Here is a 21,766-nt window from a genome sequence, read left to right as displayed (position 1 = left end):
TAGTTGAAAGTCTTGTCTCTCTAAAAGGCAAAGTGAAAAAGTAAATGAAAAACAATAACTTCAATTCAAGTTTTAACACTCAGTAATTTTTCAACCTTGTTTGCGTAGCTGCATTAACCTTTATCAGCTTCAAAATGTTGGAGCCTTTGTCAGGTTATTTGTTTCATTTAGCTTATTTTTCATTAAACTCGAAGGAAAATATGTTTTATTCCTGGTTTTAGCCTCACAAGCTAATTACCATCTGCAGTCCCACACATAGAAAATTATGTTACACTTTGACTTTAGTAGTGTTTTGCAATCTATATTTCAAAAAGCTTCAGTTTTTATAGTAGCATTTATAACTGTGTTACTCTGTTTGATTAGATATGTTGTTTCTATGTTGTATGCATATAAGTGTCAAGTTTAACCTCAGAAAAGAGAGTTTTTAGCTTGTACCTACTTTAGTCAAATATTTTTTACTTTATTATTTTAGTTCTTCAACCAGCGAGTGAGTGATCGTGAGGCTCAGGTCAAATCCACATCCAGTTTTCCAGTGTCACTGACCTGCAACTTATGGTTTCATCTCTGTTCCAAGGTGCCTCAATCAAGTGATGTCCATCAAGTTAATGTTTGCAAACTTGCAGACATGCTAAGGGGGTAATTCAGCCTTTTGATTTAGGTATTTATGGATGCGAAAGCAGCAAAATAATGGCACTCAAGGGCTAGAATTACAGACTCCTAGATAAAAAAAAAAAAGAAAAGTCAAATTTTTCACATTTTTGCTCCAAAGAAATGTCTTCCTCCTACAGATTTCTTCTTTTTAATTAAAAATACTAGATCCTTGTATGTTTTTTTATATAGGACAAAATTACCTTGATTCAATACTAAAAGCAGTTTTGAAATTATGTCATTTATAAAAGAGAATATGAACGTCCAAAACCAACCAGTTCAAATTAAATGTGTTTACCACATTTTTGTTTTTGTTCACTACCACAAGCCTGATTAAAGCCTTCAGCTCACACCACCCTTATACTAAAAATAAATAAATAAAGAAACTTTGAAAATGTTATTCAATTCACAAAACAAAATTTATTTTTGCATGTAATGAGAATGGTAAGGTAACTTTATGTAAAATGTCTCTTTAAAAAACATCTTCTTGTAGGACGAGTAACATTTAAACTTGTCAATTACATGTGAAATGTGATTGATATTTCAAATCAATAGATTATCAAGAAAGACCAGCGACACACCCCTGAATGATTGTTTGTGTCTTATTGAGTTCTGAAAATCTTGTTTTATATTTGCATTTTGCAGTTTTTATATAATCAAAAGTCCCAACTCAGGACATACCACTCAAATTGGTTATACTTTTACGTCAAATGTTAATGCTTTTGGTAATTACCTGCTTGTCTCTATAAACATAACATGCCATTGTTAATGAAGCGATTAAACTAAATTATAAAAGTTTGTGAAAACCTTTTACTTCTTATCAAAGAAGAAAGTCACAACTGCCTCTTAACATGACCATTAGTCAAAGTGCCAAGTCACAGGTGAACATGTTCAAAACAGAAGCACTTTGTAAAAAAAAAAAGTAAAGTACCCTTTAATGAGAAGATTGGAGATCAATAAAAATGGAATATCAAGTAATAAAATTGAGACTTGCCTCATCATGAACATGATTTGATGAGCGTTTGTAGGTGGCAACAAGCTAAAAGAGGAGGCCAGCGGAGGTTACTGTGAGTTTTGTGGGTAAAAGACGTCGTCGTGTTCTCCCCTCATCCTCTGCTTGCCCTTTGTCATGCATCCTCACCTCCAGAGCTGTCACTGACTTGTCAGAACCAATCAAAGGATGCCATGCTGTCTGCCAGCCATGTACCAGTTTGGACAGGATGACATCAAATTTCTGGTGCTACGTGTCAAGGACCATATGAAAACAGATGTCCTCATTACTGCCTCATGCCACCACAGAAGAAATGATCTGTGCTGAACTTTTCAATATTCGAAAAAAAAAAAACTAATTATCTCAATGTTTTTCTTTATGGTTTCTTCTTTAACCCTGAAGCAAGTCTTAAAGAAATCTGTCGTTTTGGAAGTCTGCCATATAATCCGCATTTTAGTAAAATGGCACCATTAAGGTTCAATAAGCAAAGTCAGCAAGCTAGAATCTGATCCATGTTCGCGCACTGTGCTGTAAAACAGCGACATGTCAAAGTTCAGTGTTATCCATATATGAGGCCCTGTGAGATCCAGCATGACAAAAGTAACTTTATTGAATGGGACAGATCGCCGCTTGTCTGACTGACTTAATCTGTTTGATTGAGCAACGGGACGCCTTCGGCTTCACAAGTCCTTCAAATGCCGCAGATTCTGCAAGTGTGAAAAAAAGAGGGAGGGGAAAAAGGCAAGAGGAAAAAAAAATCTCCTAATACCCCTTGCTCTCCATATGACATCCACACAGAGTGCAGTAGCAATCAGAGGATTTGTTTATAAGTTTATTTATTGTCTTACAATTTAAATTCAGATTATGAATCAAAGGTGCAGAAAGGTAAATAAATTTTTTAAAAAACTTACAGGACAAAGAGGTTCTGTTGAAGTAACAGAGCTCAGTTTGAATAATTACTAAACTTTCATCCTGCACCCAAAAATGCATCGTCTATCAGCAAACCCTGCATTCATTTGCTCATGGTTGGCCGTCTTATTAAGGGGGGATCTAACTTTCCTCCCCGCCCCCTTTTCACTCGCCTGTCCAAACACAAAGCAGACTTCAGCTATCATTGTGCTTGATCTGAATTTTATTTGGAGCTCCATATGCTTCCACAGCCCCGCTCTTAAAAGGCTGGTGTTGATGCTCAGCCCCTCTTGGCCTATTGAACATTAAAAAGAGGCTCCGTTCTGGCACCACACTGCCTATTGTCGGCTTTCACAGTGGACAGACAAAAGTGGGAGATCATGAATGAGTGCCTGAGAGTCTATTAAATGGTTTTTCAAACAACTTAAACAAGAATCCCAGTCTGATTCAAAGCAAAGTACTTTTTCTTTTGCTGGATTTCTATTCACTTTTGGTGCTATAATGAATAATTATTTGTAAATGGAAAACAGGTAGTTAAATGACAAATGTTATGACTTCTTTGACAAAAAAAAAGTTGATCACACAAAACTACATAAATGTTCCACATCTCTGCCCTCTCTGAACAATTTTCCCCACTTAAAATACCCAAAACTCTGTCTCTTATTCTCCAGGTTCCCCAGTTAGTGACAATTTGTCCACATCAGAGAGCCGTCATGCCTAACGAGATCTGACTTGTGACACGCAGATGGGGAGGGGCTGGGTACGGGCGGCGGCATTGCTGGGTGCTCAGATGCCCGGGGGCTACAGAAAAATGCTGGACTCAGACTGCCGTGTGAGAGGCCACAACTGCTTTCTGCTAAACTCTGCTTTACCACCATGAGCTCTACCAGCCTACAGCCTACATCACTTTTACATCACCATTACAAAGAAAAGATCCAAAAGGATCACTGAAGGAAGTCCCTATTTGTGTCCTGCAATAGACCTGGTTGTTTACACATAAATCAGATCAATCTAGACCTTTAAATGTGACCAGGTTCAGACAGAGCCTGGTCTAAAAGTGGTCTAAGCTTAGACGTAGAAATAGAAATGATCAAGGACCAGAAAAATGTCTGTAAATCAGGCATAAACTAAAACACTGCTTTATTTAATCTGATATCATATCATATATTTATTTTAGTCATAAAAGTCAAGTGGTAGATATAATGATGTATTTACAGCTTAGTACTGTACGGAAACATTAAATCATGTATTTGGATCTAAGATGGACATCTCATCTATGGGCACAAAAAACCCCCCCACTTTTTCTGTATCATCAGAGAACACATTAATTATGATTTCACAAAAAAACAGCAGATGTTTAGTATGAATAATAATGTCCAACCAGAGGAGACAAGGCAATGAAGTACTTGAATCTATACCTTGATTTGTACCTAAATTTTCTTAACAGTAACACGACTGGTAAAAATTGTAATCAAGAGGTTCCCAGTTCTTGACACTTTTTATTTTTGTAAATCTCGGCTAAAACGGCTCCACGTTTTCACTAAAGGACAACAAACTCTTATCAGGTGACTTAATCTACTCAACAGAAAGTACTGTAGCTCTATAACTACTTCCCTCACTTCTTCAAAATAAGAGTCTTAAACACACATATCAAACAGCAATAGGTTGAACATTCATATGTACCAACTTATCCTTGCTGGGCCACTGGGTGGGTATCTAAAGCGGTCATCAGGTGAGAGGTGAGGAACACTCTGGTCAGGTCATCAGTCTATCACAGGGCAACACAGAGAGACACGGGTCAAACACTGACACACACATTAGGTCAATTTAGAGATATCAATAAACCTAACAGTTATGTTTCAAGATTGTTTTTGGGAGGAAGCTGGGTACCCAGAGAGAACCCAGGCATTCAGGGTAAACATGCAAAATCCATGCAGATCTTTTTCCTGCAAGGCGACAGTGCTACCAACTGTGCAGCTTTAGTATATCTGAGTTCATAATGACATTTTACATTTATTCACACGAGAAAGACATATATGCCACTAATGTTTTTATAACAGATCCAATATCCACAGCATGTTGACTTTAGCAGATAATCATTTTTAACTTTGTTTTTTCAAGAATTCCTCTTTATTGAGGTAATTTATATGTCTTTTAAAGTTTGTCCTTCAATTATTCACCTTTATGCCTGGTGGTCTACTGTCATGTTACATATGGACAGGGATGCGTTGCCTGTTTTAAACCCCCACACACTCTGTACTCTTAAAATCACAGCGTGTCGTTTCCGGTCAAGTGCATCAGCCCGGCCAATATATGAAATTAGGTCAGGATGGCCATATAGGGGATAACAGTCACTCTCAATTTCAAATAAAAAGTTAAATCCTATCAGAGTGGAAAGAGAAAGTATTTATGGGGAGTTCAATTAGAAAAAGGAAATAGCAGACTGAAATTGTGTGCTATTATACCAAGTCTAATGAGCTGTATTAACCTGTTTTTAGAATCAAAATGTACCAAGGAATTTAAATTTGGTTCTGCTTTTCTCAAAATAAAACAGAACCAAGACAAAGTTGATTTAGAGATAATAGGCAAGGTATCGATCTACCATCGATAAATCGATGGTAAATAGATCGGCTGTCTCCCTGTCCATCAGAGAAACAGCCTGGGGAAAGAAACTGAATCTGGCAGCTGATTTTTGTGAATAACGCTAAAGTCTAAACGGTTTGTGTCCAGGATGTGTGGTTTCTGCAAAGATGCTCAACTTCAGGTAATTTCTGTATTGGGTTTTACTTGTTGTACATCTGTCTAACCCACAGAACAAAAGTGACTTATAGTTTATGTCCTTTAAGAATAATAAGTTTGATTCTATTTAGATTGATTCTACCGAGCAATCCAGCATTAGCTTTTAGAAATTTTGCTCAGTCTTCACAGGGCAAAATGAGGTGCTAGAGATTTTTTTGTTGAATAATCTTGCATATGTTTAATCTCTTGTCTCTTTAAAATTAAATGGAAATACTTTACTCTGGAGACTTAAAAACATAACTACTTCTATTTATTCCAGTCATTTTAACTGATTCTGTGTCTTTGCTCTCATGCGTTTTATTTTTTCTTGCTCGCAGTGAGTCCTGCAGCAACCTCAGCCCTGCTGGTTGCTCTCACCTCTCTCTTGTGGCCCTCTGGCTCTCATCCTTGGCTCTGGCTCCTGACAACCTCACCCACTGAGCTACAGATTGGCTGGCACACAATGCCCCAGATCCTCATTCACCAACACAATGCACTCCCTGGCCATACACCTTCCTCTCCTCTTTACTGTCCTCACCACATCCTTTCTGTCCATTTTCCCATTTTATTTTCCTTCTTATTCATTTCATTTGCTCGGATAATTTCTTGTTCCTCCCTCCAAGTCGATGTCTTCTGCTCTGATTGTGTCTTCCTGGCAACTTGGTGACTGGTGGTGCAACAACAGAAACCATCTCCTGCCTTGTTCGGTTGCAGGGCTGCATGAGCAGGACGAGCCAGCGCTCACAAAGCCTCTACCGAGAGAAACAATGGTTGTGTGCTCCATCATTCAAACCGAGGGACACTCCGACAGCTGCCTCCGCCACGCTCACACTGACAAACGGCCAGAAAAACAGATGGTTTGTGCATTCATGACCAGTTTAGTGGAAGCCCAGGAGTCACCCTCCATTCATGGGGAGGGTTTGTGTCAGCCATTCCATGATAAAGCTTTTCAGTCTGGTAGAAAATTAGAAATGCATTTTAAAATTGTCCCTTAATTATCGAGGTCATCCCGAGCCCCGTGGAGGAGAGGGGAGGAAAGAGTCTGGGCTCTGGCTTTGTGACACATGACTGATCTGAGAAGATGGGCTGCCTCATTTCACTTTTTAAATCCTGCCAACGCATTAACATACGTTTGTCAGTTGCTTCTAAAAAAGCAGACGCATTGAATTTCTGAAGCCAATGTAATCAACTCATCTTCTGATCAGTACTGGCACTGGAAGACTAAACTTTACCAAAACAGAGTTACGAACACACATTGTCTTGCAAACATACTCACACTCCTCCAAATTTGTCAAATTTTTTCGCATTATAATCTAAAACTTATGTTTATTTTATTAGGTTTTTTACAAGAAATCCACCTTTAAACTGATACCCCAAATAAATAAAATAAAATCCAGACACCAGACTGGTCGGGAATATATTTGTAGAGATGTTTAAAGCTTTGCTAGGTTATAAAGCAACATCTCAGGCTTTAAACATCCTGAGATAAATCTGAGGAGATTCAGATGAAACCCATCAAGAAATATTGTCTACCTGAACCAACAAGCTAGGAAAGAAGAGTTTTGACCAGAGAAGTAGCCCGTGACCCACTGGAACCCTTCGTAACGAGAATCAGTTGACAGCAATCAATATAGACCTACACAAATAAGACCTTCATCATCAGAATAAAGCTTGCTGAAAGTCAGCCATCATAAGTCCTATTTAAAATGTCCACATCTTTTTGACTCAGCAAATACTTGTGAGAAGGTGCTCTAATCACATGAAGTACAGAAATGTTAAAAACTAACAGCCTCCCATCACCTTGAACACACCACGGTGGTGGTTGTGTCATGCTGTGGAGATGCTTTTCTTCAACAGAGACGGAAAAGCTGCTTAAAGTTGATAGGGAGATAAAAGCACAGGGAAATCCTGGAAGAAAACATCTTAGAGGCTACAAACAATTGAGACTGAGATGGAGGTCAAAGTTCAAACCTATCAGAAAATGAGTAGCAAGACTTACTTGAAAATTACAGTTCATAAACACTCCATCCAACTTTTGAAAAGAAGATCAGGCAAAAATATCCATGTTGTCAGCAGGCCATTCCTTTCAGATTTTTATTTAAAAACATGCACATAAAATCTACTCTGTACTGGTTTATCCCAAAAAACCCCAACAAAGTTGTAGTTTTACAAAATATTAAAGCTTTACAGGATATGACTACTTTTGCAAGGCACCATTTACTGAGGCTAAATCTAGACCAAAATAAATCCTTGTTCATTTTAACACTTAAAACCTGAAAACTATAGTCTGATCTTCTGTTACTTACAGTAAAACAGCAGCATCTACATACTGATAGCAGAATGTTAAACATTTTTTGTCTTTGTATTCCAACTATACAACAAATGCATGGTTGATGGTTAGCTTTAATCCTTTATCATAAGAAGGTCTAGAAATCTCACAAGTCAGAATAAAGGATACAAATGCTTGATATTTTTGCTTTCATGCCCTTTGTTGTTCTATAAATACTAAGCAGGCAATGTCACAAGACGTAAACAGGTATATGAGACTAAGTCGACCACAATAATGGTGCGTGTCATGTCATTAAAAAGAGCTTAGCGATTGCTATGACTCAGTGAGGCGTGAACCATACTGGGCTTCTGAGCATCATCATCAAGCTGCTGGCAACACATCCCAAAAAAGTCATTTCCAATTGTAAGAGAAAGCTTGCACCAAGTTGCACTGTATCATAAGCAACACTATTTACACAAATTAGCAAAAGTGCCAGCCAAAGTGACACTGACTGAACTTTGTTCTTCCGTAATAAATTAGTTGCGAGTCTCGTGGCACGCAAGAGATGGGGCCTAACGGCTGAGCAGATATGAATTAAAGATAATGCCAAGCCACTTCACGTCTGTCTCTGCCTGGAAACCATCTGGACGTTCAATATTACATCCTTGTCTACACTTTTCACACTGATCGGATCACAGATTTTTTTTTGTTGTTGTTGTTTTTGAAGGGCCTTCGTGACGCATCACACCCAGATGTGGTTGCTGACTGAACACATTTGTCGAAGGATCACTCTCGCTCTCTTTAGCCGTCACATTGTGACCCTGAATTGTCACAGAGAAAATGCACAGCTGGAGGAAGAGTTCCCAAATGCACCAGAACGGCCAAAATCAGGATCTTGTATTAAACATTAAAGAAATTCATGTCATCATTTAGGAAGTGATAGAAATTAACATAAAGCAGACAAGTCTGATATAAAGAAAAACAAGCATATAATAAGTAGTTTGTGATCTAACATGTTGTGATCCTATTAATAATCATGGTGGCTCAGCATCATTGCATCGGACTGGTGGAGTCAAATTAACATAATTATTGCCATGATTAGCATAATCTCTGCACTAGTTTGTCTGTGTTACTTACTGTAATGTACAGCACAGCAGAGACACCCAACAGCATGTTACAAGCTGCAGATAATGGCAAACTAAGCCCTCGTACTGACCTGCAGGAGACCCACACTGCATACAAAACATAAACAAGAATGTGCACGGCTCCTCTGTGCAAACACACACAACTTCTCATGACACCACTTCTGTTTTTGTTCCCACTTAAGCACTGCCCTCCTCTGACTGTCTGAGGTAGTGCACAGCAGAGAAGTGACTCCTAAGGCATCACTTTTTTTTTCCACAACAAAATGACTTCCAGGTTAAGTTTACTGCTTGCCCATGGGGTGTATTAGGCAGATGACTGGACCTCTCTCTGTTCTAGCTTTTTTTTTCAAAACCATTTGTTGTTGCGCTGCACCCCTTTGGCACCAGACAGGAATCACTTCCTCAGAATATGATGTGGGAGGCGTTCAAAGATAGACACTGACAGAAATGTGCATCTGTTGCCAAAAGCACTGGCATTGCAATGACACAAGTGATGACTCTAAGATGGATGTGATTTGATAATAATAAAAAAAAAGAAATGCGTGAATTTGGGCAAGAAATAACTGGATTAAAAATAAAGCACAAACTAGAAAGTGGTGTAAGCAACTTGGAAGATAAGTCAAATAATGTTGCTATGATACAAACAAAATTTTTCAACTATAAAAACTGTAAAAAAAAAACAGTACATCTTTGTTGCCAGGCTGGCCTTTTGGTAAGGTTTTTATTTGCGTTGTTGTAATTTTAAGCTCAACCATCTGGTTACATGATGAAAACCAGCCTCGTTTTCATCCAAATCTTTCCTAAAGAAAAGAACAAACTGCTCCTCAGCACTTAAAGGGATAGCTCACTATTTCTGAAGGAAGGTTCTGCTTAAAAATGTTAAATGTAGTCTATCATGACCACTACCAAAAGTGGTATTGCCAACATCTTTTTATATTCAAATTGTTTTGTTTATAAGTTCACTTTTGAGACAATAAAATGATTTTCATCTTATCTCCAGAATATTTGTCAAGGTTTTCAAAGACATTTCTATTCATTTAAATAACAATTAGAGTGGCATTCCACAAGGATCTAATCTTTTTTTATTTGTGACCTCTGTTAAGCTGTTCTGCGAAATATCTCATGCAGATGATGCAGTTATACACACAGATAACAGAGAAGAATGCTAGCATACAACATGCTAGGAAATGTATGCTTAATACCCAGGAGTGGCTCATTCATTGTTACCAGTGGCTGGATTTTAAATGCAATGCTTCACATGCTACATTCTGAGAGTGTTTCACACAGGTAGACCACTGGTGATGCACCACCTCCTACTTCCATTTCCTGTGTAAATAATGATCAGCCTCTCTGCCAAGACCAAAGAAGATAGTAGAAATCCACTTTATTCTTGGTCCTTCATGGACCAGCCATTAGCTTCAGCCTGCTGGCCCAACCAGTCTGTTGCATTTATTCTAAATGGAGACTCCAAGTGAGTTATTGATGGTGGATAAACTACCGAATGCGTGTAACCTTTAACCAGGACCTCAGTTCAGACACCATAAACTATCTCTACTAAGTAGAACATAATTATTAAACACCCTGCAGGGTCTAATCAGCATTCGTGAGTGTCATCAGCACTAAGTATGATTTACACTACAAAGCCTGTCAAGGTGATTTCTCACCGCTCACCATGGCTGTCCCACTTTCACAGATTTAGACACACACTCACACACACCCACACAAAATTAATATCCACAAGTGAATCCGTGACCTGCAGAAGGCAGCCCCGACCTACCATCCCACAGCTTCTGGATGGATACACCCTCTGAGCACATTGCTCTGCTTGTCCTCCCTCAATCTCACACCCCTGAACACCGAGCAAGGACAAAACCTTAATGAGAAGAATGAGATGAGTCACTACTGCTATATCTTAAAATATAAGTCAGTATTCTGTCTAAACACATGCAAGGTAAGTTAATTAAGAACTCTTAAATGTCATTTGGTTATGGATAGTATGAGACACAAGATGTTGTGATGTTCAAATGCTCCAATATCACAGTAAGGAAGTCTGTCTAGCACCGTGTTATCTAATTCCTGTTCTACTGTCTATAGCAGGGGTGGGCACTCCTGGTCCTCGAGGGCCGGTGTCCTGCAACTCTTAGATGTCTCCCTGGTCCAACACACCTGAATCCAACAGCTGAATCTCCTCCTAAGTGCAGTCAAGTTCTCCAGAGTCCTGTTAACGACCTCATTATTTGACTCAGGTGTGTTGAAGTAGAGATGCATCTAAAAGTTGCAGGACACCGGCCCTCGAGGACCAGGAGTGCCCACCCCTGGTCTATAGCAAGGTAAATCAAACAGACAAAAAGATGAGTCTTTCCATGATACTTTTATTTTGAAGGGAGAAGGAAGTTGTTTTTGAGTTTCCCTACAGTGGACAGTCCGGACTGTCCACTGTAGTGGACAGTAGTAGTGACTGCAGGTCAGTTTCAGTGACATCTGCTAATAGAAATATTCTGTGATAGAGTAGCAGACTAGATCCAAACGATTTGTAAGCACTGTACTGTGGCAGGCTAATTGTTTACTCCTAACAATGCTAACATTAGCATCTGCTACTGAGCTCAATGCTACTGTCAACCGCAACTAATGAAACTTGACCTAGATATTTCTTGGACACCTGTAAATAAAATAAAAAATTTGACACTACAGTTTTCTTCACAACAATCCTTTAAATAGCATGGCAAGAATATTAAAATATAAAGATAATAAACACAAACCTCAATCATTCACATTGTCTGCTGGAACCTGTTTGTTTTCTCTGCACATGTTTGCTTTGCATCAAGAGGACGCAGGGTTGGACAGAAGCTGGACGAAAGTAAATGAGGACACTCAAGGCCACAGGAACAATCATGGACCTTGTCTGTACAGTCCACCAAATGGCTACTGCTTGGTTAGCTGTAAGCTCCATTTTGGGACCTTTGGTTCCCACATTTAATTAAAAATCCATTATCACCTCTCAGCGTTGCGAGCAGCACTTTAGCCCACAGTATTCCGATCTGAATTTCTAATTGGTCCTAAATGGCTAAATAGCCTTTTAATGCAATCAGTCTTTGAGTTTTCCAAAAGGAAGAGAAAAATATTCAAGTAGTTTTAATCCATGTCAAAACTAATCCTTCCCTTTGCAAAATGAAAAAAACATGTCCAACATTTAACTTCTAGAGAATACCAACCCACACTGCAGAGGCAGACCTTGTGACAGACCTTGCAGGCAAACTGTTTGGATGACAAATTAAAATTTAAAAGGTGATGCTGCCAAAGTACCTTGAACAGATGCACACGGGCACACCCTGATTGGCTGAATGAGTGAAGGAACAAACGGAGGGAATGGCTGGAACAAGAAAGACTGATGTGAAAACAAGTGTTTCATCTAAAGTAAAGAGAACAGAAGAAAAGGTGAAGTCCCCTTCGCATCCCAGCACCACTCTCCTTTCATCATTACCTCGATGAGTGCGGCCAGGCTCCAGCTCCCCTGGCAGAAACTAAGTGGCTTGCTGGCATATGGTGTAACCTCCATTTGAGTGCTAAAAGCTGGATATTGTTTTTGTGGAGCAGATGTTGGCGGGCCTGGCAAACGGCACAGCTGACTGGGCGACACAGCTGGGAACGGTGTGTGTGTGTGACCCACATACAGGGGGAGCGATTGTCAACAGAGAGCAACAACCTTAATGGAGAATGACAAAACATAGCGCAACGCTGGTTCCTTCATTGTCTCTACAAGCTGTAAAGACTGTTTTAGGTGTTGTAACTTGGGTTGTTCTGCTTTATCCTATGCTACAACCAGTGGCATTTCTTGATGTGAGCAATGAGGCACACCACCCAGGGTGTCACCAATTTAGGGGGCATCTTAAGCATTAAATGGAAAAACAAGGTTATATCTGTTGTCCTCTGAATGGGTTTTGTATTACCTGTTTGATTTTCCAGTCAGACCTACCATTGTGGTGTCAAGACTAAGCTAGCTATCTATACAGACAGACAGACAGATATATGTTCTATCTGTGGTTGTTCATAGTGACCCAGTGATGTATAAGGATCTGATTTTAATCTAATATCTTGTTCTTGAAATACCAAATCCTTGTCAGAGAGCCGCCCCCCGTCCGGATGGCATCCCACTTTGATCCGATTTATAGAATAATGAGGCCTTATTCCCAATGACTACTTTAATTTGCTGAGGTTTATTGGAGCTAATAACAGCAGGACTGACATGAACTCCTGTCCTGTATCTGTACGCCTCTTGAAAACAAAAAACCTTAATGTTTTAAACTGGAATTAAATGAGCTTTTGTGACTAAATTTGAGCTAATGAAAACGAACCGAGGATATTTAAGAGTCTTGACTGATTTTTCTAAACCCAGAAGTGTCCTGATGCCAAAAGTGGACAAATGAAGATTATGCTGAGATTATAATAAGGATGCCAAAGCCATTATCCAGTCTACTTTGACAAATGTTGTGCCTCTGTGAGCAGATGGGACCAAGAGTTTGGGTGGGGAAACAGGCAGAGTATCCTTCACCCAGTTGGCGAGAAAACACAGGGATAAACGGCAAGCCAAGGCTCTGTCCAGAATTACCAAAATTACATGTAAGTTTATGTGCAAATATTTGTAACAATCTATGCTTGATTAAAACTTTGATTGGAATATAACAAATATGAACAAAGTGTAATTACCCACAGACTAAATTTGCGACACGCTAAAAACAGTGTATTTTAAATGAAAAGACATCACTAACTTCTTGATGAATTCTCTAATACCCCACTTATACCTTAACATTTGACACTTGGGCTCCTTCATAATGAGAGTGTTAAATGCCATATGTTGTGGGCTGAGGCAAAACAAACTGGCCAGAGGTTGCTGCGATTGTTGTTTCCCCTAGTGACCAAGGATTAGAGAGGCCTGTCACTCATCAGGGTCATATAGAGCCCAGACACCACTTAAAATGTCATTTAGTGAATTAAGATGTCCCCTGTTAGCCTCCAATCAGGACAAACAAACAAACATAAACAGTATTTTATAATAACCAATGAAAAACACTCACCAAAAGCTCTTAATCTGTTTGTTTTTAAGTTGTTCTATACCATGTCTTTGAAAAGTGGTCTTAATGTTTCTAAGTGTGAAAATAGACAGAAACTGAATTTTTTCCTCATTTTTTAGAAGATGCTTCTGCCTGTTTTCAAAGACTGTTTCAGTTCTGAAAAAGATGAGAAGAATTTCAGTGGCCTTGTGCTTAAATATCCAAGGATTGTCATGCACCAAATAACTGAAGTCCAAATATAAGTGGAGGCCTTAGACTTTTTTATCCACAATGTTTTACTTGAACTTTACATTTTGTCTTACTACAACCACCAACACAAACCAACAAAAAAAAGGTAGAAATGAATATGGTTTTCATTTTTAGTAAATACAAATTTGAAAAGTGTGGATTACATTTGTATGAAACTCCCTGAAGGAGAAACAGCTTATTGAAAGTCACGTCAAAAATCTGTACAGCTACGTTTTTTTGCTCGTCTTTCAAGATGAAAAGAAAGGATCTGATAATGAGATAATGTATAATCTATAAAAATTATGGCTAGGTGTCATATCTGGCCAAATGGTTAATGACATAAATGACACTTTTAAATCAGCGAGGTCATACACACACACACACACACACGGGGTGGTTATTAAGCCAAGGGAGCAATTAGTGAGTGGCCACCACAGGTCATGTCTCAAAGAGTATCCCCATTAGCTGTGCTGTGGGGATCAGTCCCATTTAGGGTAGGGAGGCATGATAGGCTGAATCACAGAGCGGGGGAAACAAAACAAGCTGTAACCAGGTCCTTCAGGTGGCACAGAGTGAGAAAAAACAGACACCATGGAGAGTGTCAACTGAAGAGGCAACAGGTTTAGATCTGACACAAAATAAATAAAAGTGGAGAAGCTTTCATACGAGGGAGGGTGGTTAATATATGGGATAAAGATACATGACCTCAAATAGGCTGCAGCTAAAAATGTCAGCTCTGTAGTCGTTTTTATTATAAAATAATAAAAAACAGTTTTGAAGCATTTGTGGTATGTCACCACCTCTGCTCATAATTTAAATATTTACTAATGATAATTAGTATTGCTGCAAAACAAAACAAAAAATCTATTTTGAATGATGTTTTATTAACATTCTGGAGGAGAAATCTGCAGGGTCTAAATTCGACTTTGGTTGGTCAACATTCCAAAAGTGAAGATAGGAAATAGACCAGAAAAATAGTTTATATGCGTGTGTTTGTCTGTGTGTGCGTGCAAATACTATTAAAAGATCCTTGGTAGTCAATTAATTGTGCATGATGCAGTACTTGTGTTGACAGAAAATGAAGTAATCTGATGGTCATAAAAACATTGAAAGAAACTAAATAATTAAATGTAAAAATGGAATGATAAAACAATTTAAGAAACTCTTCCTTAAATGCATAAATAGTAATAGTTGGTCAGAAAACTGTGACTGGTGCAGTACATAAAACACAAGCAAAATCAAAGACGTTAAGGAGGGGCTATGGCGGCACTTTCAAGATTTGTAACCAAGAGTGTCATTTCTTTTTTGCATTCTATAATTTCTTTCCAAATATGTTTCAGGGTTCTAAAAAGACATTAACTCTGTGGATGTGAGGCTAACAAAATAAAAAAACTTTAAGTTTTTCCACTGTGGATGTGAATCCTTTAATTTATTGTACATAACTTTAAAGGATGCTTTAAAGGCGTTAGATCACGGCTTCGCTTCACAAACCCAAGAAGAGACAAAATTCGGTGCAGGTTACAGCGATTAAATCCAGATTACTGAACACTGCCTCTCCGTGAAGCTTCTGGAAGGACAGATTGAATGATACCGCTTTGACAGAAGTTATGAATACTGATCAGACCTCATCACTGACAGGCCTCCGATAGACGCTCAGGGCCTCTGGGACTGAGCAAATGATTTGACAGGAAGAAATGAAGAGCTGCTACTGAACAGGATGGGATGCGTAAGAACCACAAAGTAAGATAGTTGTACATTTTGTGTTTCGTGACGATTAAATGAAATTCTAAAAAAATGTGAAGATTTAGTTTAAGAACAAAAACATTTTATTAAAAAAAATAATAATCAAAAAAATAATTTAAATAACTTTTAGTTTAGTTATTAAACCAGAATAAAGACCAAAAACTAATTTATTAACAGTCAACCTCAAACACAATAATGTGTGAAAATAATTAAAGAAAAAAAACGTGTTGAATCTTCAACAAAAATTCAGGTTTGCATTTATTTTTCTGTTATACAATACATTTTGTTAAATCTTATAGAATTATATTTCCTCAAATACAGTATATGTTTTTGTCTTTCATTCATAAAACACTTGAAACTGATGCCTTTTCTGGTTCGGCTCCTAAAAGAGTTTTTGTTTTGATTTTATGAAAAGTAAAACTTATGACCACGAGCGCCTTGTGGTTGAGAAAACACAGATGTGCGGGTGTAGAAGTGTTTTAATAAGAAGACTAAAGTGGGTTGAAAGATGACACAAATTCACTTTTCCGGTCATAGATGAGAGTAAGAACATAGATCGACCTGTAAATTGAAGTCTTTGTCTTTCTGCTCAGCTCTCTTTACCTCCACAACCTGGAACAACTTAGTTGTTGCTCTGCAGATTGTTGTTTTTGTCAACTAACACTTTTCATGCTTGCCACTCTATTACCTTCCATACTGTCTTCGAATGTGATCCAGAGGTTTTATCCACAGACTCTGTGTCGGCTGATGCACGGTGGCAGCTCGTTGTGCTGAGAGTGACAGTCTGATTCCTGAGCCTGTGCATGAGTCAGTGCCACCCTTCCATCTCTGCAGCAGGCTTCAGGCCTCATGCCTCGTATCAGCCTGACTTTGATGGACACGTGCTCCAGCTGTGCTTGGCAGGACGGTCTTTTTCAGAAACTCAACCAAAATGGCAACCACGGCGATTGGGTCGACACACTCCGTTGCCCCCAGACCACGTCTAACAAAATCACAGACATGCTCTCATTTGCTCAAGCATTCAGTTGATGGTTCAAAATTCAGTTTGGCAAGACACAAGAGCTGCAAGATATCTGTACCTAAAAGTATGAGATGGTTTTATATTATTTAGTTGACACTGGTGGTGAAATTAGAAAACTGCATCAATCTAAACATTAAATGACAAAACCAGAACTAAATGTCGATTTTACCCAATTTAACAATTATTTATCATTACACTTGAATCACCTGAGTTCTTAGGCCATAACTGCCAACACATCACTCACAGTGCTAATACTCTCCACCGTCTTTATTCAGCATGGGGGCACACTTGACTGAAGCAAGGTCTACTCCTTCTCTAACAGACAAAGGGAGTCCAGCGCTACGTCTATGTCAGTCTGCTCATCCCATTATATCCACTCTGCTGCTCCCAGTCGTCAGCTATGACGAGTCTTCACCTGAGTTGACAGGTGACTGTCCCGAGGCAACGCGGCACCCAACAGGGAAGCCTTAACCTGCCAACTTTCTGTCAGTCCCCCAAAACCAGCTCTGTCATGTCATCTCCCCCACGCCAATCACGGTGACACATCAAGTTTGTGTCAGGAAACAGTGTTGGAGATTACAATCTAATACAACATTGCCCCGGGCAAGCGGGAGGATTGGGCCATCATTATAAGACGGAGATGATTGTGTAAATGTTGCAGGGTCACAGAAAAATAATATTTTAAATAGATTGTTTTAGCTACGGGCTAAAACCTTGTAATATGATTGCTTGTGGAGTATGAATTGCCCAAGAGACAGTAACGATATGAAAATTGATAGTCAGGAGAAGTAAATTATGCATGAAGTAAATTTAGTAAAGCATTGCAATTCAGTCAAAGTTATAAGAAAGATAATTGACATACTGTTTAGTTAAACCTAACCTAAAAGCCCATTAAAACGTCACGTTTTAGTCAAATAATACTGTTGAGACCAAAAGTTCAGCTTTGAAAGGTTCCAGTGCAAATATTAATTAAAGCAAAACAGGAAGAAGTTTTGTTAAATCAGTCAGTTGCTTCCCTTGTTTGCTCCCTCAACCATTCCCACAATAACATGCCCTGAAAGAAAAGGAGACAAATTAAAATAACAAAAGTAAATGCAGGGAATTCAAAAACAGTTCATGTAAAACTATCAAAATTGACTGACAAGCAAGCAACTAAAATTCTGCAAATAAATGTATCCATACTCTTTTTTTATTCCAAAACCATATATATGTATTTGTTTTGCTTTATATACAACTAGATGGAAAATCATGTGTGCATTGGTAGAGATTATAGTGGCAGAACAGTGCAGTCAAAGATTTTTGAATGTTTATAGGGCGAGAAGCAGCCGGTGCCATATGGCTAACCATCACAATAATAAATCAATTTCAAACGACCCATCATAATTTATCTGAGATTTTTTTTTTCCATTCAGGTGATTAGAGATAGTTACTTTGGCATTCTTGGGCCTTAGTTGAAAAGTAGCATGAAGGTAAAGCTAGAAGAGATTCAACCTGCTGGTGCAACATTATAAGGGACTAATATGAAAGGATTCACAATCAGCAGAGAGATTTTCTCATATGTAAATGAGTAACCTTTAGCAGGGCGCTGGGTGGCAGAGGTGGCAGATGGGCAGTAGCAATAATGGGGTGAAGGGTGACTTGAATAAATATCCCGTGTTTTGAACCTCAGCTAGTTTAGCATCACAAATCCAAGAGATAAAGTAGCGCACCTCCATGTTGAGGGCGAAGCAAGAAACAACTCCTGTGTAAGAAGACTTTGATGGATCGATACTTTATGTGCACATAGATAAAGGGTCCAGGAATTAACAAAGGTTTTTCTCAGGTAGATCCTGGAGAAGTGAACAAATGGTAAAAATTTATCACTTCAACTTTATGTAGGGAAATTCTCAATAGCATTTGCAACAAGCATCTTGTTTGCTGTGCAGCTACCCTCCACCACTATAGTACATCATTTCTGAATTCCACTAAAAAGATAAACTAATAATCATGCATGTCTCATCTAAATTACTTTGTTTGAGAGCTAATGTGCTCTGCAAGAGGAGATGGACCAGCCCTCTCAGCAAAATGTCCAGCTATTGCTCAAAGGAAACTGTAAAAAAAATAAATCAAAACCAGTTGCTATAGAAATTCAGCTTTTATTTTTTATTGAAACTCTTTCTGTTTCTGTTCTTTTGCATAAAACAGCGTCAACTTTTTCTAACACAAGTATAAAGTCTTGTAAAATAAATATTGCAAAAGAGACTGTACATTAAGTAAAAATATGTGCTCCTAATTTAGAGAAACTAACTCAAAAAGCAAAGAAATACCAAAACATTGCATTTCCCTATTGCAGCCTGGAATTACCATGACAGTGGCTTCCTCAATAACACAAAAGTGAGTGATTAGTATTATCGCTCAAATTGTAATTTGGCAGTTAATTAAACTGACCTTGGTTGCTATTGCTGCATCTGTAAATGGGCACCCAGAGTGCAGTTCTGACTCTCGGCCGTCTGTGAAGACCTTTGTCGTCCGTGCCCGCTACAGGATTAAGTCACCCCAGTGACAAAATCAAATTAAGCAGCTGCCACTGCCTACCTGCAGCTCAGAACCTAAAATGATCAACTTATGAGTAGCAGGGGAGCAGAGATGTAGCCCTGTCTCCTTACTCCTTCTTGGTTTAAGGCTTTTCTAATGATTAGTTTTATGACTTTTTTTTTAATTATTATTATGAAAAGCGAGACATTATTAACGAACTACATGAAATCTTTAACGCCCCATAATAGCGGGTGAAAAACTGTGACAAACCATTTGAAAAGCAACTGAGTGTGTTTAGCAATTAGATTTTCGGTTGTGAGAGTGGAAAATTGTTTGTTGCGCTGAAACTTAGATTTAAGCATGCAAAAATGAGAATTTAACAAAAATGCAAGGAGCTGAGATCTCTGGAGTGGAACGCTCCTGAAACATTCTTGGAGAAACGAGATGAGGTCAGTGAAGTGGGAAATGTAAAATTTCATTTACAAACTTCATACGTAACCCTCTGGATGATACAAAGAAAGATGTCACACACACAGGGCATGGCTTTCTATCACTAAAATAATATTTGAAATACTACAATTTGTGCATATCCTTTCTCAGTATACGTTCACACAGGAAGATCAAATCACCTTCAACCTCCACATCTTGTATAAACAATCATCGACTTTTGTGTAATTAAGCGCCCATTATGACAGTGGTTTAAAGGTTCATAAAATAAGATAAACAACTGTTATTGGTTTTTCTATACAGAAAAGATACAATAGTTTTACGACGTCACCGGTCCAATTTGTTTGGAGGTTTTCTGTGATTGTTATCTTTGGACACTAACCGGATTTATACTAAATGAAAATGTCACAAGGAGATTTTTTGTTATCAATCAATAAGTGTGATTGTCTGCTTATGTCAATGTGATCCTTTTGGACTGAAACTGAAGGAGTTTAAAAAGGAGGATCAGCTACACACTTATGAATGATTGCCACCATGTTTTTAACAATCAACTTGATGGTGTCAGATTTTGTTGTTATTGTCATGTGTGTTGGTGTTGATTTTATTAGGTTTTGCATTGTAAACCTCCTGTTATGTTGGTTTTTAATGTAATCTTACGCCCTGCTATGAAAAGAAATTCTTATCACCACAACAATAAACTAGTTAATTAAAAAAAATGGCAAGAATTAGTTAAATAGGTTAAGTATTTCCAGTATGCACAGATGGAAATAATAATAATAATAATAAAACCTGTGTATTGCCTTCTGCATACAGACTGAATCAACGTGAACCGTTTTTTTCATTATTATTACAACTGTGAGCCTGTGGGATCTGTTCATCCTCTGGACCACAACTTGTCTGTCTATGTATTTCCCAGCTCTAACAAACTGAGTCAGTCATGTGACATGGACGGCCATTTATCTGCTTTGTGAATTGTGTCAGGTAATAAACCGTGTCTCCAGAGAGTATTTAGCCTGATAGGAAAAGCTGATTGGGACAAAAGGCCTCTGAATCTCATTTCTGCTCCCACAGCGTCAGGTGACTACTGAGGTAAACAAACTCCAGTGGCACAGTTTGGATGCTATCATGGCAACAGTTTCTAAGTAAATGCTTGAAAAAGAAGAACATGAGGCACAGTGGAAGATATGGTTACGGTGTTTACCTCTTGAACAGCAGAAAAGGATTGTGATTGCAGGTGAATGCACGTGAGCAATTTTTGCTCAACATAAAAAGTGATAAACTTACAGCCAAACAATTCAGATTATGTAGATTATGACACAAACCCGGTGAAAGCTCACCGGGATGCTGTCTTGTTTGGCTTTGTTTTCTTGAGCCTGAGAGAAACGGAGAGGGGAAGGCAGCACGGTCAGAGCAGGCAGCAGCTGTATCCACAGATGCTCATGTAAAAACATCCGTATTCACATGATCCCCTCCACTTGTTTGTTTCCTGGTAATTTAGCCCTTCAGCACAAGAAAAAAAAAAGAAAAAGGAAAATGCCGCTTTGGTTTCATACTAACAAGGCAATTAGCAATCATTATAAATTTACACACTGGGCTGGCCTACAGGCAGACAACGGTAATGATTAACCAATGTATTTCTTGTCCATTTTATGCATGTGCCTTTGTAAACATGTACATTATTTAGACAACAATGAGATGCAGGAAAGATAAAAATCTTGATCTGCAACTAAGTACATAAAGGAATGTTTTTTGCACATTCTTTGTTGCAAAATAGATCAAGGTCAGCCTGATTGGATGGAGATCATATGTGAACATCAGTGTTTAAGTTTTGCAACAGTTTCTCAACTGACCTAATCTTTCCATCGAAGCTCTGACTATATACACTGCTCAAAAAAATAAAGGGAACACTCAAATAACACATCCTAGATCTGAATAAAAGAAATATTCTCATTGAATACTTTGTTCTGTACAAAGTTCCATTTGCACAACAGCAGGTGAAATTGA

General features: G+C 38.4%; 1 protein-coding gene across 2 annotated transcripts in view; it reads right to left on the bottom strand.

Moving 5' to 3' along the window:
- Window positions 1-21,766, bottom strand: part of LOC111606250 — a 72,930-nt gene that overhangs the window by 40,315 nt on the left and 10,849 nt on the right. For both annotated transcript variants that reach the window (XM_023326604.1, XM_023326605.1), the window contains exon 2: window positions 4,232-4,316. The gene's annotated coding sequence lies outside the window, so the exon portion shown is untranslated. The remainder of the gene's footprint in view (window positions 1-4,231; window positions 4,317-21,766) is intronic.

This window comes from Xiphophorus maculatus, chromosome 21 (assembly GCF_002775205.1).
Source record: "Xiphophorus maculatus strain JP 163 A chromosome 21, X_maculatus-5.0-male, whole genome shotgun sequence".
In the NCBI taxonomy this organism is placed as follows: Eukaryota; Metazoa; Chordata; class Actinopteri; order Cyprinodontiformes; family Poeciliidae; genus Xiphophorus; species Xiphophorus maculatus.
The sequence above is the reverse complement of the archived record's forward strand: the minus strand, read 5'-3'. Positions and strand labels throughout refer to the sequence as shown.